A 16,173-nucleotide genomic window follows, 5' to 3' on the forward strand; every position below is an offset into this window, starting at 1 on the left:
TTGTATATTGTTACAGTATTTTTTTAAGTCTTTTTTTCTGATATAATTATTGATTTCTTTTTATTTCCATTTGCATAGAATACTATTTTTCATTTCCACATTTTAGGTGTGTGTGTGCCTTTACATCTTAAGTGAGTCTCCTGCAGGCAGCATATATATAGGTCTTGTTTGTGATTCCATTTAGCTACTTTATGTGATTTGATTGGAACAGTTAGTCCATTTACATTTAAAGTAATTATTAATAGGTATGTATATACTTATTTGCCATTTTGTTAATTGTTTTTGTAGTTCTTTTTCATTCCTTTCCTCTTCTTTTGCTCTTTTGCCTTGTGATTTGATGACTATCTTTAGTTTTATGTTTGGATTCCTTTATCTTGTGTGTATATGCATCTATTATAGATACTTGGTTTGTGGTTACCATGAAATTTATATATAGTAATCTATGTATGTACATGATTATTTTAAGTTGCTTATCTCTTCAATTTCAAAAGCATTTTAACAACCCTACATTTTTACCTCTTCATCCCACCACACATTTACTGTTTTGACATCATATTTTACATCTTTCTTGTGTGTATGTCCCTTGACTACTTACTGTGGGTAGAGCTCATTTTAATATTTTTGTCTTTTAACCTTTCTACTAGCTCTGGTGGGATTGGGGCCTACAGGATACTAGGGATAGTGCCAGCTACTTGGTGGACCAAGTCAATTCCTAGGTCTCTGACTTAAGGTCTATGGGGGTCCCAGAGTTGGTGTCAGCTCATTGATGGATGGGGCTGGGGCCCAGGGTGTCCTGGTGCTGGTACCCACTCACTGGTGGGCAAGGCTGCATTTCAAGGTCTCTACAGGGCCCTGGGAGCTGGTGTTGGCCTGCTAGTGGGTGGGGCAGGAGCCCAGGGGTTCCCAGGGCTGGTTCCAGCCAGTCCTGGTTCAAGTTGTGGGCCCTCTGGTGGGAGGGGCTGGGTCCTTGGGCCACTGGGGGCTCAGGGGGTCCTAAGGCAGCCAGCCTGTTGGTAGTTGGGACTGCATCCCCACCCAGCTAGCTGATTGGCCTGGGGTATCTCAGGACTAGTGACAACTAGCAGTGGGCAGGGCTGGGTCCCAGCAATAAGCTAGAGGGAGGATTCCAAAATGGCATTTTCTAGCACCAGTGTCCTAGTGGTTGGTTGAGTTCCCCAAAATGGCTGCTGCCAGCATCTCTGTCCCCAAAAGTGAGTCCCAATTGCCTCCTACCTCTCTGGGGGGCTCTGTAAGATCAGTAAGTGGGTCTGACCTAGATTCTTTTCAGATTACTGCTTCTACCCTGGGTCTCAAAGTGTGTGAGATTTTGTGTGTGCCCCACTGACCTACAGTGCCAAATGTTCTGGGGGCTCACGTTCTCAGTGCAGGACCTCCAGGCTCAGAAGCCCATTGCAGAGGTTCTCCTCAAGTAGCAAGGGGTGGGGCTCAGACACTTTGTTCCCTGAGGAAAACCTCTGCAATTGCAATTATTCTCCCGTTTGTGCGTCACCTACTCTGGGTGTATAGATCTTAACTGTACAATACCTCTGCCCCTCCTACCCTTGTTGTGGTTCCTTCTTTATATCTTTGGTTGTAGAGTTTTTTTCCTGCTAGTCTTCAGGTCATTCTCATCGATAGTTAGTAAAGTAGTAATTTTGGTGTGCCCAGAGTATGAGATGATCTCAGGGTCTTCCTACTCTGCCATCTTGGCCCCTCTGTTGCTTTCCATCACAGGGCAATCACATTTCAGATAGCCATATCCTCTGACTCCCACAGTGAGAAGACTGAAAGGTAACATCCTATAGCAATGCCTCAGCACACAGCACAGCCACTGATAAGTCCTGCAAAAGAGATATAAACAGTTGTTGCTTTAAAGCCACTGAGAGTTTTGAGGTTATTTTTCACAATGCATTATCACAATAAAAGCTGAACAGTGACTGGGAATTGCCCCTCCCCCCCAAAAAGGATTTAGATCCCCAAAGAGACTGCAATGCAACAAATACTAATTGTCAAAGATAGAATATATAATAACTATGTATGAAAAGTGTGTGTAAATAAGGACATAATTATTCAAATGGGAAAAGAAGACGTTGTAAGGTATAAATAGCAAAAACTGAAAAACAAAACCTACAGAAAAGAAAAATAGAGCTGTAAAACAAGTAGAAGTGTCAAATAGTGGATTAGACGCAGCTGAGTAGAGAATTATTGAGCAGAGAGTTTTATCTAAGGACATTAATAGAAAGCAGCAGAAAGATAAAGAAATCTGATTCTATAAGAGAGAAGTTAAGATATGAACAGGATTGAATGAGATGCTTGAAATATATTTGAGTCCCACAAAGAGAAAGCAGATTAGTGAAAGAATATATGTGAAGACATAATGGCTGTCAGTTTTCCAGAACTGGTTTTCACCAGTTCCACCAGTATGGATTCACAAATCAGGAAGCATAACTACTCCAAGCAAAATAAATTTTTAAAATTACCTAGACATACTATAGTAAACTGACATAGAACCAAGAAAAAAATCTTAAGAGCAAGTAAATCACCTATATAGAAACATGTAGAATGAGAACAGAATTCTTACAGGCAACAATGGAAGCTAGAAAATCATGGAGTAATATCCTCAAGTATTTAAAAGGAAATAATTGTTGACTGAAAATTATATTTTAGTCTATTTTCCAAGAACATGAAATAAAGAAATTAATAGCTGCATAAAAATCAGCATTTTACATAAGGAGATATCAATGGGACCTTTCCTTGTTGGTGTACTTCAGGAAGTGGAAAAATTATCTGAGAACAATCTAAGAAGTGAGAATGTGAACATACATATGAAAGGATAACACATGTCAAAAGAAATATAATGAAAAATAATATTTATTTGTGATCTGAAGATTTAAAGTATTACATGTACATGTATGGATATATTTATATTATATAATAAGGAAAACTATCAAAGTTGAATGTTAATTTAAATAAATAATATATATATTCCTAATGAGTAAAGAGTGAAATAAAAAAATTGGAAGACTATAAAGTGACTTTTAAAACTAATTTTTTTTCAACATCTTTATTGGTGTATAATTGCTTTACAATGGTGTGTTAGTTTCTGCTTTATAAAAAAGTGAATCAGTTATACATATACATATATCCGCATATCTCTTCCCTCTTGCGTCTCCCTCCCTCCCCCCCTCCCTATCTCACCCCTGTAGGTGGTCACAAAGCACCGAGCTGATTCAAAGGCAAAAAGGGGATATACTAAATTAAAAAAAATAGTATTGTATAAAAGTTCTACAAGTATTAATAATAATAACACTCATAAATAGAGTAAACTCTTCAATTAAGAGACTGTCAAATTGAATGTTTTTAAAAATCTAACTATATGTTGATTTCAAGGTACATATTTTAAAAGAAATAGCAATTGAAAGTAAAGAGATGGAAAACAACTGGGCAAATATTCACCAAGAAAAAAAAGCAATTGGTTAACTATGCTATATGAGAAAAATTTAAGATATAAAACAATTTTAGGAAGAACAGGTCATTAGATAATAATAGGTTCATTCCTTGAGGCAAAACACACAGGTGCGTGCACACATGTGCACACACAAATACCCATACAAATTTATGTACCTAATAAAATTAGATTTATATGCTTAGCAATGTAGCTAACACATACTAAGAACTCAAGAAACGTCAATGACTACCATTGTTGGAGAAATAATCCAAATATCTAAGAAGAGAAGATCCATAATATAAATTATTGTTGTATAGTATGGATCAATAAGGCAGAAGAGAAAACCCAGAGTTAGACTTTATTACAAAGAAGTTGTAAATGTTTGATATTCAAATACTTAAATATTTGAATGCAGTGTAACAAATAAATAGAAGTATTTGAAAGAATATGCATTAAAACAATTGAGACAACTTTTTAAACTTCCTTTATAAGCCAACAAAATACAAAACAAAAACAAAAAATGATAATATTTCTAGTGAGTATATATGAAGATTGCACTTCCATGAATACTTAATGTGGGTAGAAAATTGGTACAGACTAATAGAAAACAGTAAATATGCATCAGTGCTCTAGTCATTCAATTATGTTTACAATATGAATAGCATTTCCATAACTTGAAAAAGGGAAGAATTTCTTTTAATAGAACTTTTAATAGCAAAATTTCTGAACAAAAAATGTCTAAAATAGGGCAATGTTTCAGTAAATCTCTGTTTATTAGCAATTATTATGATATTAATAAAATATATTTTCTAAAGTATCTAAGAAATAGAAATCACTCATAATGACAAAAATTCCAGAATATGAAGCTGAATATAATGTGTGATCTAAATTTTGTAAAACCTTAGACACATATAGCCATAGATATAATATAGAAAAATTATAAAAATCAGCCCCAAATATTGACTGTGATTAATAACTTCTGAATGGTGAAGTTCATAGTTTTCTTTTTTCTTTATACTTAAATGATCTCCATTATTATTTATATAATTAAAAAATCATATTAAATAAAAAAGATAATCTTATTTTTTTTACCATACTAGATATATATTTCTAGCAAAAGAGTAACCATAAAGATATTAGTGTGTAAAGCTTTAATGATTTTTACTAAATATTTTTACCTCAATGTACAGTTTCAACTTCACATATATCTATTCGAATGTCATAACATTCTATTGTTTTTGTCTCTGATCTGTTATCAGTAACTGCTTAATATTCAGAATGTATAGTTTTGCACAACACTGATCTTTATACATTGATAGGAAGGAAAATGCAGTTGAAATCAGTTAGAATACTTGAATAGTACTTAGTCTTGATACTTGCCTTAATCATGGGTATTTTCTTTTCTTTTATACATCTTTATTGGAGAATAATTGCTTTACAATGTTGTGTTAGTTTCTGCTGCACAACAAAGTAAACAGCTATATGCATACATATATCCCCTCCCTCTTGAGCCTACCTCCCACCCTCCCTATCCTACCCCTCTAGGAGCTGATCTCCCTGTGCTACACAGCAGCTTCCCACTAGCTATTTTACATCTGGTAGTGTATATATGTCAGTGCTACTCTCTTACTATGTCCCAGCCTCCCCTTCCCCACCTGTGTCCTCAAGTCCGTTCTCAACGTCTGCATCTTTGTTCCTGCCCTACCACTAGGTTCATCAGTACCATTTTTCTAGATTCCATATATATGCATTAGCATACGGTATTTGTTTTTCCCTTTCTGACTTACTTCACTCTGTATGACAGACTCTAGGTCCATAATCATGGGTATTTTCTATGCTAAGTCATTCTTGAAGAAAAAATATCTTGCAGCTCATTTTTTCCAATACATAACAAATTATTGCTTAAGAATTTCAAGATGATTAAAGATTGCTCAATGTTTCCCAGATCATCAGAACATCATCTGAAAATCATTGCAGCCATCTGTTCCCAATCACAAGAGATGTAAGAGAACAGTTAGTAAAGATACATTAAACACCCCAGGCTGTAACAAGAAAATATGTCTATGTAGTTTGAAGAAGACTTATTTCATTGACCTAAAAACCATTCTATTTTTATCAAAAATGTATCCTACATACTCCTTGTATCAATTTATTTTGGGTAAGTTGGGCTGTGATAAGATACAACCTCCAAATCTGAGTGATTTGTAGTAAAAAGTTTATTTCTTCTTCTTATAACTTAACCAAAATAAGTCACTTCAGTCAGGTCTTTACTTCAGGATCTGAGTTGGTGAAGCAGTGCTCTTTCTGGACATTACTGGTCTTATGGTAAAGAGAAGAGAATGAGTGGGTGAACCAAGAGCTGGTTTTTGTAGTTTCTGCTTAAAATTGGCATTTAGTGTTTCTACCCACTTTCATTTACCAGATCTAGACAAACAGCCATTCTGAGTTCAATGGTCACAGCAATGGGGGGGGGGTCTAATCTTCCCGCAGATTAGTATCACAAGTCACAACATCAGGCATGATTTTAATGAAGTAGGGAACTATCTTCTCCTAGAAAAAAGCAACCAATATTTTGAACGATATTATAATCTACCAACCTTCTGAAAATCTAAATCTTTTGTAATATTTTTCATTCAAGATTGAAACGATATTTATTTAAAACCTGCTGTGTTATTGGAAATGTGTGCAGTGCTGAAGGTTAAGACTTGAGTAATACAAATACATCTCTGCTCTTATAGAGCTCACAGATAGTCAACAGAGAAGCATATGTGAATATAACATACTGTCAGATTGTACTCCGAGTCATGGCATAAAACACTGGTTGACAAATACTTTCTTAAAGGGCCCAATAGTAAATATTTTAGGTTTTGTGGACCCTTTGCTCTCTGCTGCAAATATTCTATTCTGGTTTTGTGGTATAAAAGCAGTCATACATAAATAAATAGCATAGCTCTGTTTTAATTAAACTATATTTACTAAAACGGGCAGATGAACTGGGAGCTACAGTTTGCCAATCCCTGGAATAGAGAATAAGTGGAGGTGAGGGGCTTCTTCAAAAGACTGTCGAGGAAGACCTTTCAGAGGATGTGAGTGTGAATGCTAAGTGGCCAGGCATGTGAATATCCAGGAGTGAAGTATGTGAGCAAGAGGTGCATCATACGCAAAGGCCTTGGGTTGGGGAAAAAAAAAAATCAGTGTTTTGAAGAACAGAGAAAAGACCAATGTTGCTAGAATATAGTGTGCTATAGTTTGTGGTTATGAGCTAAGAGAGGTGCAGATTGTATCAAGTTTCATAAGCCATGTAAGGGATTTAGATTTTATTCTAGTTGGAACTGGGAGTCACTAGAGTCTGAAACACAGGGATAGCATAATTGGATTGGCTCTGAAAAATGATCTTTCATGCTGCCATTTAGAAGAGGATTGAGGGGAGGGCAAGAGCAGAAACAGGAAGGTTATTATAGTTATCCAGGAGAAAAGTAATTGTTTGGACTAGCCATGGAGATGGAAAGAATTGGGCAGATTCAACACATTTGAAGGTGGAGTGGTTGATCTGACTGAGAGTATGGTAAAGAAAGATGTGTAGGACTCTCGAGTTTTGGGTTTTAGCACATGGGTGGGAGATGGCATCTTTCAACTTTTCCTACTCATACAAAATAAATTTGAAATTTTAAGTAATTATCTGGAGATTTTAAGCAAGAAGAGCGCTTTTATTCAAAATACAGTCATGATATATCTTATGATTGCTTCAATTTTCTATTTCAATTTTCTTTCTTTAAGTAAAGATTAAGTCCATTGTACCTCAGTGAACTTCTCCAATCAGCAAAGTTTAGCTTTCTGATTTCAGAAACCAATAAGTGCCCAAGACAGATAAAACTATATTTTTTAACGTATACTCCAATCAATATGTACGTGTAAGTACCCTCAAATCCAAGAAGCTAGTGTTTTTTTGCCATTTTTTCCTGAAGAGTAGACATGTACGCATTTATTCAATAAATTATTTACTGAAGATATTGTATATGCAGGGAACACAGGGGTGCGGCAAAATCACCCATACATGGAATTTATTATATTGGGAGTGTTAGATAATGCTTAATTAAATGAATAAAGCAATAGGTAATTGTAATTAGCATTTACTGAGAAAGTAATATGTCTTCAGTAACAATTCTTATTTCTGAATTTTATTGCTTCACATATGCCCCTCATTCAAATCTATTATAGATTTTCTAAATGTATTTGTTTTTTCTACCTCACCATTTATTATCTTTATGTTACATATTAGATTATAGTGAAAATGAGGAGGGGTGTAAAATTAGTAAAACATTTTAACATGATCACACTTCCTCAAATGCATGAATCTTTGGCCCTAACTGACAACAGTGTGTTGGTTGAAAAACTTCATGTTTCAGGTAATAAGAACACACAACACACAAAGTATATATGCTTAAATCAATTCAGTTTCATTATACTGCCATAGTCAGTTAATTTGTTTTCCCACTTTTAATAACATTTCTGTGTGGAGAATAGATGATGGAACAAATTTTCCACTAAAATAGCCACTTTATCAGTTTAATAATGTCTCCCTTTCCAAAGTAATTTGTTGTCACAATTATTGAAAGATGATGTGACAAGCACACAGATACTTTGATTATTTTCATTACAATTATCATATGGTAGTATTTAAAAAATGAAAGAAAGGCAGAAAGTTGAGAGTCTCAGGGCTAAATTTATGATTGTGAATAGAAAGCCTTTCAGAGGGGAGAACTTATTTTTTCTATTTTAGTTATAAGAAATCAAATAGAGAATTTTGAGGAGGTTGAAATTTGAACTGGGACAAATAGGATTGAGCAGAATGAAAGTGGAAACCTCAGGCCATCTCTTGTATTGACATGCTATCAGTTGGTTAATATGAAATTCAGGTGAATAATGTCCGAAACCTCTTTTCTTTTGTTTCTTTGTTTATTTCTTATTGCCTCTTTCTCAGTCTTTCTACCCATATACAATTACTACATCATTTATTTCTCATTTACTTTTTCTTTGGTGTATATTGCATCTAAAAATAAATTACAGCTTCTCTTTTTCTCTAAAACAAGACCACACAAATAAAATCAGTGTTCTGCAGGTACTAACCCACCACCCACCACTTCAACCTATTAGCATGAGAAAATTCCCTGACAACTTATACTACCTACAAATTAATCCTAGAAGAAGTGAAATAGAAATCAATCTGACAGAAAAAATGTTGATGTGCTGAAATAAATAATTGACATGTACATATATTAGACTGATCTAAAACAAGTTACACCAGAGAAAATTGAGCTGACCAATGTACCCAAAAAGTCATTTGAGCATTTTGGAAATTATACAGTCTTTTAAATTATTGTTTTTATATTATATTTAAAATTATTTTTCCCCCTGAAGAAAAAATGCAGTTTCCCTTATGCAACATAATGTTTTTTTCCCTTTTAGTAATTTGTTTTATTCTATTCATGAGGACTCTTGTTTAATCAGGAATAATTTTAGAGAACTACATCTTCCTCCCTGAAACACATAGTCACACTACAATTACTTCTCTCTGATACTAAATCAAATTAGCATTTGATTAGTGCTTTTTTTCTGACCCCAGTTAAAATATTTATGAAGGCAACACATACCTCATTTTCATTCCCTAGCATCCTCTGTATTTTTTTCCCTCCCTCGATCTCTCTTGTGCCTTCCTCATACTCTATACAATGTTCAGGTTCCAATCATTCTTATATTTAGATATTCACTAGTTAAGTAAATGATTCTTCTGAATCTAAAAATTTTCTTCAAACTCTGACTGAAGTAAGTATCAAAACATGAGTCATCTAATACATAAAGAAATAGATTGCAGTAGTAACAGATGATCTCATATGTAATTTTTATTTTTATTTTTAAATTAATTTTTATTGGAGTACAGTTGCTTTACAATGCTGTGTCAGTTTCTGCCTTACAGCAAAGTGAATCAATTATACATATACATTTATCCCCTCTTTTTTAGATTTCCTTCCCATTTAGGTCACCACAGAGCATTGAGTAGAGTTCCCTATGCTATACAGTAGGTTCTCATTAGTTATCTCTTTCATACATAGTAGTGTATGTATGTCAATCCCAATCTCCCAATTCATCCCACCCCCTTCTTCCCCCATTGTTATCCATAAGTTTGTTCTCTACATCTGTGTCTCTATTTCTGCTTTGCAAATAATGAAAATAAAAACAAAAATAAGCAAATGGGACCTAATTAAACTTAAAACCTTTGCACAGCAAAGGAAGCCATAAACAAAACAAAAAGACAGCCCTCAGAATGGGAGAAACTATTTGCAAATGAAACAACCGACAAGGGATTAATCTCCAAAATATACAAACAGCTCATGCAGCTCAATATCAAAAAAAACCAAACAACCCAATAAAAAATGGGTGGAAAACCTAAATAGACATTTCTCCAAAGACATACAGATGGCCAACAAACACATGAAAAGATGCTCAACATCACTAATTATTAGAGAAATGCAAATAAAAACTACAATGAGGTATCACCTCACACCAGTCAGAATGGCCATCATCAAAAAAGTCTACAAATAATAAATGCTGGAGAGGATGTGGAGAAAAGGGAACCGTCCTACACTGTTGGAGGAAATGTAAATTGGTACAGCCACTATGGAGAACAGTGTGGAGTTTCCTCAAAAAACTGAAAATAGAACTACCATATGACTCAGCAATCCCACTACTGGGCATATACCCAGAAAAAACCATAATTCAAAAAGATACATGCACCCCAGTGTTCATTGCAACACTACAATAGCCAGGGCATGGATGCAACCTAAATGCCTGTCAACAGAGGAATGCATAAAGAAGATGTGGTACATATATACAATGTAATATTACTCAGCCATAAAAAGGAACGAAATAGTACCATTTGCAGAGATGTGGGTAGACCTAGAGACTGTCGTACAGAGTGAAATAAGTCAGAAAGAGAAAAACAAATATCATGTAATATCATTCATATGTGGAATCTAGAAAAATGGTACAGATGACTCATATGAAATTTTTAAATATCTCTACTTGTGTATTCATTAATAAACAGAAAAAAATTAAAACACAAAGTTCAGTATTTTTTTTCTTTTGGAATGTAAAATTTTTACCTTCTCCCATTAGATTATACTAAATAGTCTAATTCCTCTCCATAAGGAAACAAAACTTTTTAAAAAAAAACTTTGGAATTAATTAAAGCAGTAATATGTCAACATTTGTTTAAGTGGTTCCAATAAAGTACAGAATAAAATGTTACTGAGTCCCTATTATGAGCCTTGCGTATATAACTTCAATTACTACTCAGAAAAAACTTTGCTAGGCAGTTAATATCTGCAGTCTGCTAATGAAGAAACTGAGGTTCAGAGTTTAATGAACTTGTTCAACATTGTGTTGTAGGTAGTGGATGGAAGTGGAAATTCATCCTAGATCTATTTGTCTATGGTGGATTTGTCCTTTGTTTTATTAATAATTCTGCCCTGTTAAGAGGCTTGATTATTATTAAACCTTATTATTTAATTTCGTCCAAGTTGGGGTTTTGGAATTTATGTTTTCCTTTTCCTGGAACACTGTTTTCCAAACTTTTGAGTACCTCCTCAGTATTTTGGTCATAGCTCAATTGAAATTACCTTAGAGGACTTCCCTCCCTACCTCATCTAATTTACGAAGAATGCCCTCTACACAGTGCCTTTTTTGTTTGTTTTCCCCAGCTTTATTGAGATAAAGTTGACATGTAATGTTGTATAAGTTTAATGTGTACAACACAATGATTTGATATATGTATACATTGCAAAAATTTACTGCAATAGTTTAATTAACATTCATCATTTCACAGTTACATTTTTTTTCTTGTGATGAGTACTTTTAAGATCTACTCTCCTAGCGACTTTCAAATGTATAATACAGTACTGTTTACTACACCATGCTGTACAATAGATTCCTTGTTTTTTGTCTGTTCTTTGTATGTATGAGTTAGTTTTTTTTAGATTATACATATAAGTGAAATTATACAGTATTTCTCTTTTTCTGTCTAACTCATTTCACTTAGCATAATGCCCTCAAGGAACATCCAGGTTGTTACAAATGGCAGGATTTCCTTCTTTTATGACTGAATAATATTCTGTTGTTATATATACTGCATTTTCTTTATCCATTCATTTGTCCGTGGACATTTAGGTTATTCCTATGTGTTGGCTATTGTAAATAAAGCTGAATTTGAATGTAAAGGGACAAATATCTCTTTGAGACAGGGATTTCATTTCCTTTGTATATATACCCAATGGAATTGATGGATCATACGGTAGATAGAAAATAGATCATTTGATCTATTTTCGAATATTTGAGGAACCTCCATACTGTTTTCCACATTGGCTGTACCAATTTACATTCCCACCAACAGTGCACTACTGTTCCCTTTTCTCAACATTCTCACCAACACTTAACCTCTTGTCTGTTTTATAATATCATCCTAATGGTGTGAGGTAATATCTCATTGCGGTTTTGATTTGCATTTGTCTGATGATTAGTGATATTTAGCACCTTTTCATGTGCTTGGCCATTTGACTATCTTCTTTGGAAAAATGTCTATTCAGGTCTTTTGCCAATTTTTAAATTAGATTATTTTTGTTGTTATTGAGTTATATGAACTCCTTATATATTTTGGATATTAACCTCTTATCAGATATGCAGTTAGCAAATATTTTCTCCCATTCCATGGGTTGCTTTTTCATTTTGTTGGTTCATTTTGTTGTGTAGAAGCTTTTTGGTTTAATGGAGTCCCATTTGTTTATTTTCCCATTTGTTGCTTGTGCTTCGGATGGCACCTCCAAGAAGCCATTGCCAAGACTTAAGTAAAGGAGCTTTTCCAGCTATGTTTTCTTTTAGGAGTTTAATTGTTTCAGGTCTTACATATGCCTTTAATCCATTTTGATTTAGTTTTTGTGAATGGTGTTAGATAGGGGTCTGTTCTTATTCTTCTGCATATGACTGTTCAGTTTTCCCATTTATTGAAGAAACTGTCCTTTCCCCATTGTATATTCTTGGCTCCTTTGTCATAAATTAATTGACCACGTGCATGGGTTTATTTCTGGGCTCTCTCTTCCATTCCATTGATCTATGTGTCTGCTTTTATGCCAGTACTATGCTATTTTGATTACTAAGGCTTTGTAATATAGTTTGGAATTAGAAAGTTTGATGCCTTGTTATATCTTTTTGATGGATTGACTTCTTTATCATTATTTAATGACCATGTCTCTTGACCATTTTTCTCTTTAAGTTTGTTTTGTCTGATATAAGTGTAGCTAGCTCTGATTTCTTTTGGTTACCAAAAGAGCTCTATTAGTTTCCTTTGTTGGGCATCATGTTCACTTGGTTCTTCATGAACCTTGATTCCTTCTATTGGTATCTCCATGTTTGAGTAAGTCATCTCCTCTTCCAGACTTTATAGGTTCACTTCAGCAGAGACAGTAGTCCATCACCAGTCAGCTCAGCCTAGAGTTCTGGATAAGTCAGCTGGTAGCATCCTTGGGCAGGTGAGGCTTGCTATCAATGTCTCTATTTGGGTGGGGCCACTGCTCATGTTCTGAGGTCAAGAGCAGTGCTACTGGCTGGGAAGAGTTGTATAGGAATGCTGGTTTGATTCCTTACCCAAGTGTTGCTGTATGGTGAGCTCTGTGGTTGCCTGGATGCTTTGATCAGGCTTTCTAGCCAGCTGGGACTGTATGTTATATTCAGCAGTTGGACAGGGCTGCAAATTTGTTTCCCTGCCTGAGCAGGGCAATAGAAATGGCTCCATGGCCATTATGGCTTAATGGCTAGGACCCAAATGTGGCAGAACTGCCCAGTGAGCTCCCTGGCCAGATAGAGCAGAGGATTCAAGTAAAGTATGCAAGTATCCTACAGCAGCTGCTGTGAAGTTTCAATTCAACTTGAGAACTCTTAACTGATGCGTGGCAACTCTAACTAAATATTTTGAGTATTCCATGATTTTGAATCCTTTTAAATCTGAAAGTCTTAATTATTTATCTGAGACTTTAGAACACAGGGTCTAATCTAGATGGAAGAATAATTTCCACTGATTTCTTCTCTACTTTTGCAGATAGCAAAACAAGCAGGGATAGAATGGCATAGGCCACAAATGTATATTACAATATTCATTGCCTCTTTTTTTAAACAAAATATATTTTTAGAGATATTTTTGCATATTTTGTTTTCACAACTTGTTTTCTTTTATCTAACTAAAATTATATCTATAAAATTAAGTTATGATGAAATAATTTCTTAAAGAGTTTAATTCAGCCATGAAGTTAGACTGGAGACACAATTTACGATATCCAGATAATTTACCATATTCCGCGTCTCTTTCTGTCATCATAGTTTTACATGCATAAACCTAAGTTTACTTACTTTCATTTTGGTTATGTCTATATCATATCATTAGGTTGGCCACAGCATGATTAATTTAGAAATTTTAGCCCTATGAATGAGCCATGTATTAAAGGGTGTACTATTATTATTTGAATATTTTATCTATCTATTTATTTATGTTTGAAGTTAGCACATTTATGCTCTCAATTGAACATCTTATTATTTTTCTCTTTTCTTTCCCTTGAGAAAACTTCTGTAATACATAGTGTTCCCTGAGTCATTTACAAGGACTTATCATTAATTTAGATTTTTTTTACTGATACCTAAACTCCTATATTCTTTTCAATAGAGATTTTAATATCAGCTAAGTATCACTTGATAGTAAGAAATTGCTTTCTCTTTTCTGCTAGAATCATCTAACACATATGACTGCTTAATTCATATTTTAATGTATAATAGATTTTATCTATTTTATGCTAGGGTCACTAGGTCATTAGGAAAAAATTAATTTATTTTAATCATAAATTTAATATATTTCCTTAGTAGTTGGTGCAAGAGGTCTAAATAGAGTTAAACTTTTTTTCCTTGATCTTACCAGCTTTTTTTCCAGTGATTGTTTAAATAATTAAATGTTCTATGCTTATGATTCAAATTTTAATACTACAGGGACACATGCACTGTAAACTTTTGTAAATAGAAGAATCCACCTACATTATGCAAAATCTAAATACATATGATTAATTAAAATAAAGCTGATCTATTTGACAAGGAGGGAGGACACTTGGAGCCTTTTCATGTCAGCCATACCCTTTGGCAGCTTTCTGGTGTCCACTTGTTGGTCTTGAAATACCTCAGAAGAATCCCTAGGGTCCTTTAAGTACAGTTTGAAAGCCACTAATAGCAGAGAGAAGGACATCAACTGGAAATAAAGAGATTCAAGTTCTTGACTAAACTTGACCACTGATTTGCTATGTGGCTCTTAGCATCTTTCAACTTCTATTACCCTCAGGAATTGAACCTGGTTATCCTCCAATTTATGTGGTACATATACTTCATACATTTTCAATTAAAAAATATTTATGCCTATACACCACTTACAAGTCAACTGAGAGTTACAACCAACTGATCACCAATTTAATTTGGAATTTGTATTTTAAAAACCTAGAAAGATATAGTCATTTTATCCTAATATAGGTCAGCAGAAGCCTTACCACATTCACATTATAATAATTGCTGTTATTATTATTGTTATAACTAAATGCAAACATAAAGATAGATTTTATTTATTCCTTGCCACAAGCCTGGAGGAAGATACATACTTATTTTTATTATATAAATGAGGAAATTAAAACTCAGAGAAGTTAAGTAATTTGTTCAAAATTAGTTATAGACATGCGTAGGATTTGAATTCAGGCCTACTCGTCTATATATTTGTTACTCTTAGCCAATTAATTTGATCTCAAGAATGGTCAAAAATAGTAACTTTTCCTAATAAAAAACAATAAGAAAAAATTTGCCTTAAATTTTACATGATAAGCTTTAGGAATCCACTAGGAATTGTACCTATAAAATATGAAATGTGAATGTAATTAAACAGTTCAATTATTTCTATAAAAATGTTGGAAAATGTTAAAGCAGGCAGTTGACATAGGAGATTTGAATTCTAATCCTAATTTCCCCACTGATTATTTGTACCATTCAGATAAGTCACTTAACTTCACTGGGTCTAAATCCCACATTTATAAAAGAAATATGATTTTCTGGGATATTTCCAAGACCTTTCTAGCTCTCAAATTATAAGATCTCTAGAAGTATTTATTGGTTAATTTATATTAAGACTGAGAAAAAAACTGATGTAATGTCTTTGCTTATTATCTAATTTAACATTTATTTTAAAATAATTTTTACAAAATTTTTCTTGAAAAAGAATATGACTTTGCAGTTATGGAAATATATAAAAATGAATCTATATGAGATTTTACTAGTTACAAAAATAATTGAAACATTTAAGATTTAACATCTTAAAAATATTATTCACCACAGTTTTCACCTTGTAGTTTGACAAGCAGATTTTCATTTTAGTATGTATTGCATAGGTTGAATGAGTTTTAATGTAATTATTTTATGACGTTATATATGCTTATATTTGAAGAATTCCAGAAGTGGCATTCTGAAAACCAAGAAATTGAAACGTCTTATAATTCAGTAGAGGTATCTTTTGAAAAATTTGACCCATCCATCTATCCAATTTTATTCAAATAGAGCTACATAAACTTTGGCTACAATGATGTATAGCTGAGCCTTGTCCCAAA

Source organism: Lagenorhynchus albirostris, chromosome 8 (genome assembly GCF_949774975.1).
Source record: "Lagenorhynchus albirostris chromosome 8, mLagAlb1.1, whole genome shotgun sequence".
Classification (NCBI taxonomy): domain Eukaryota; kingdom Metazoa; phylum Chordata; class Mammalia; order Artiodactyla; family Delphinidae; genus Lagenorhynchus; species Lagenorhynchus albirostris.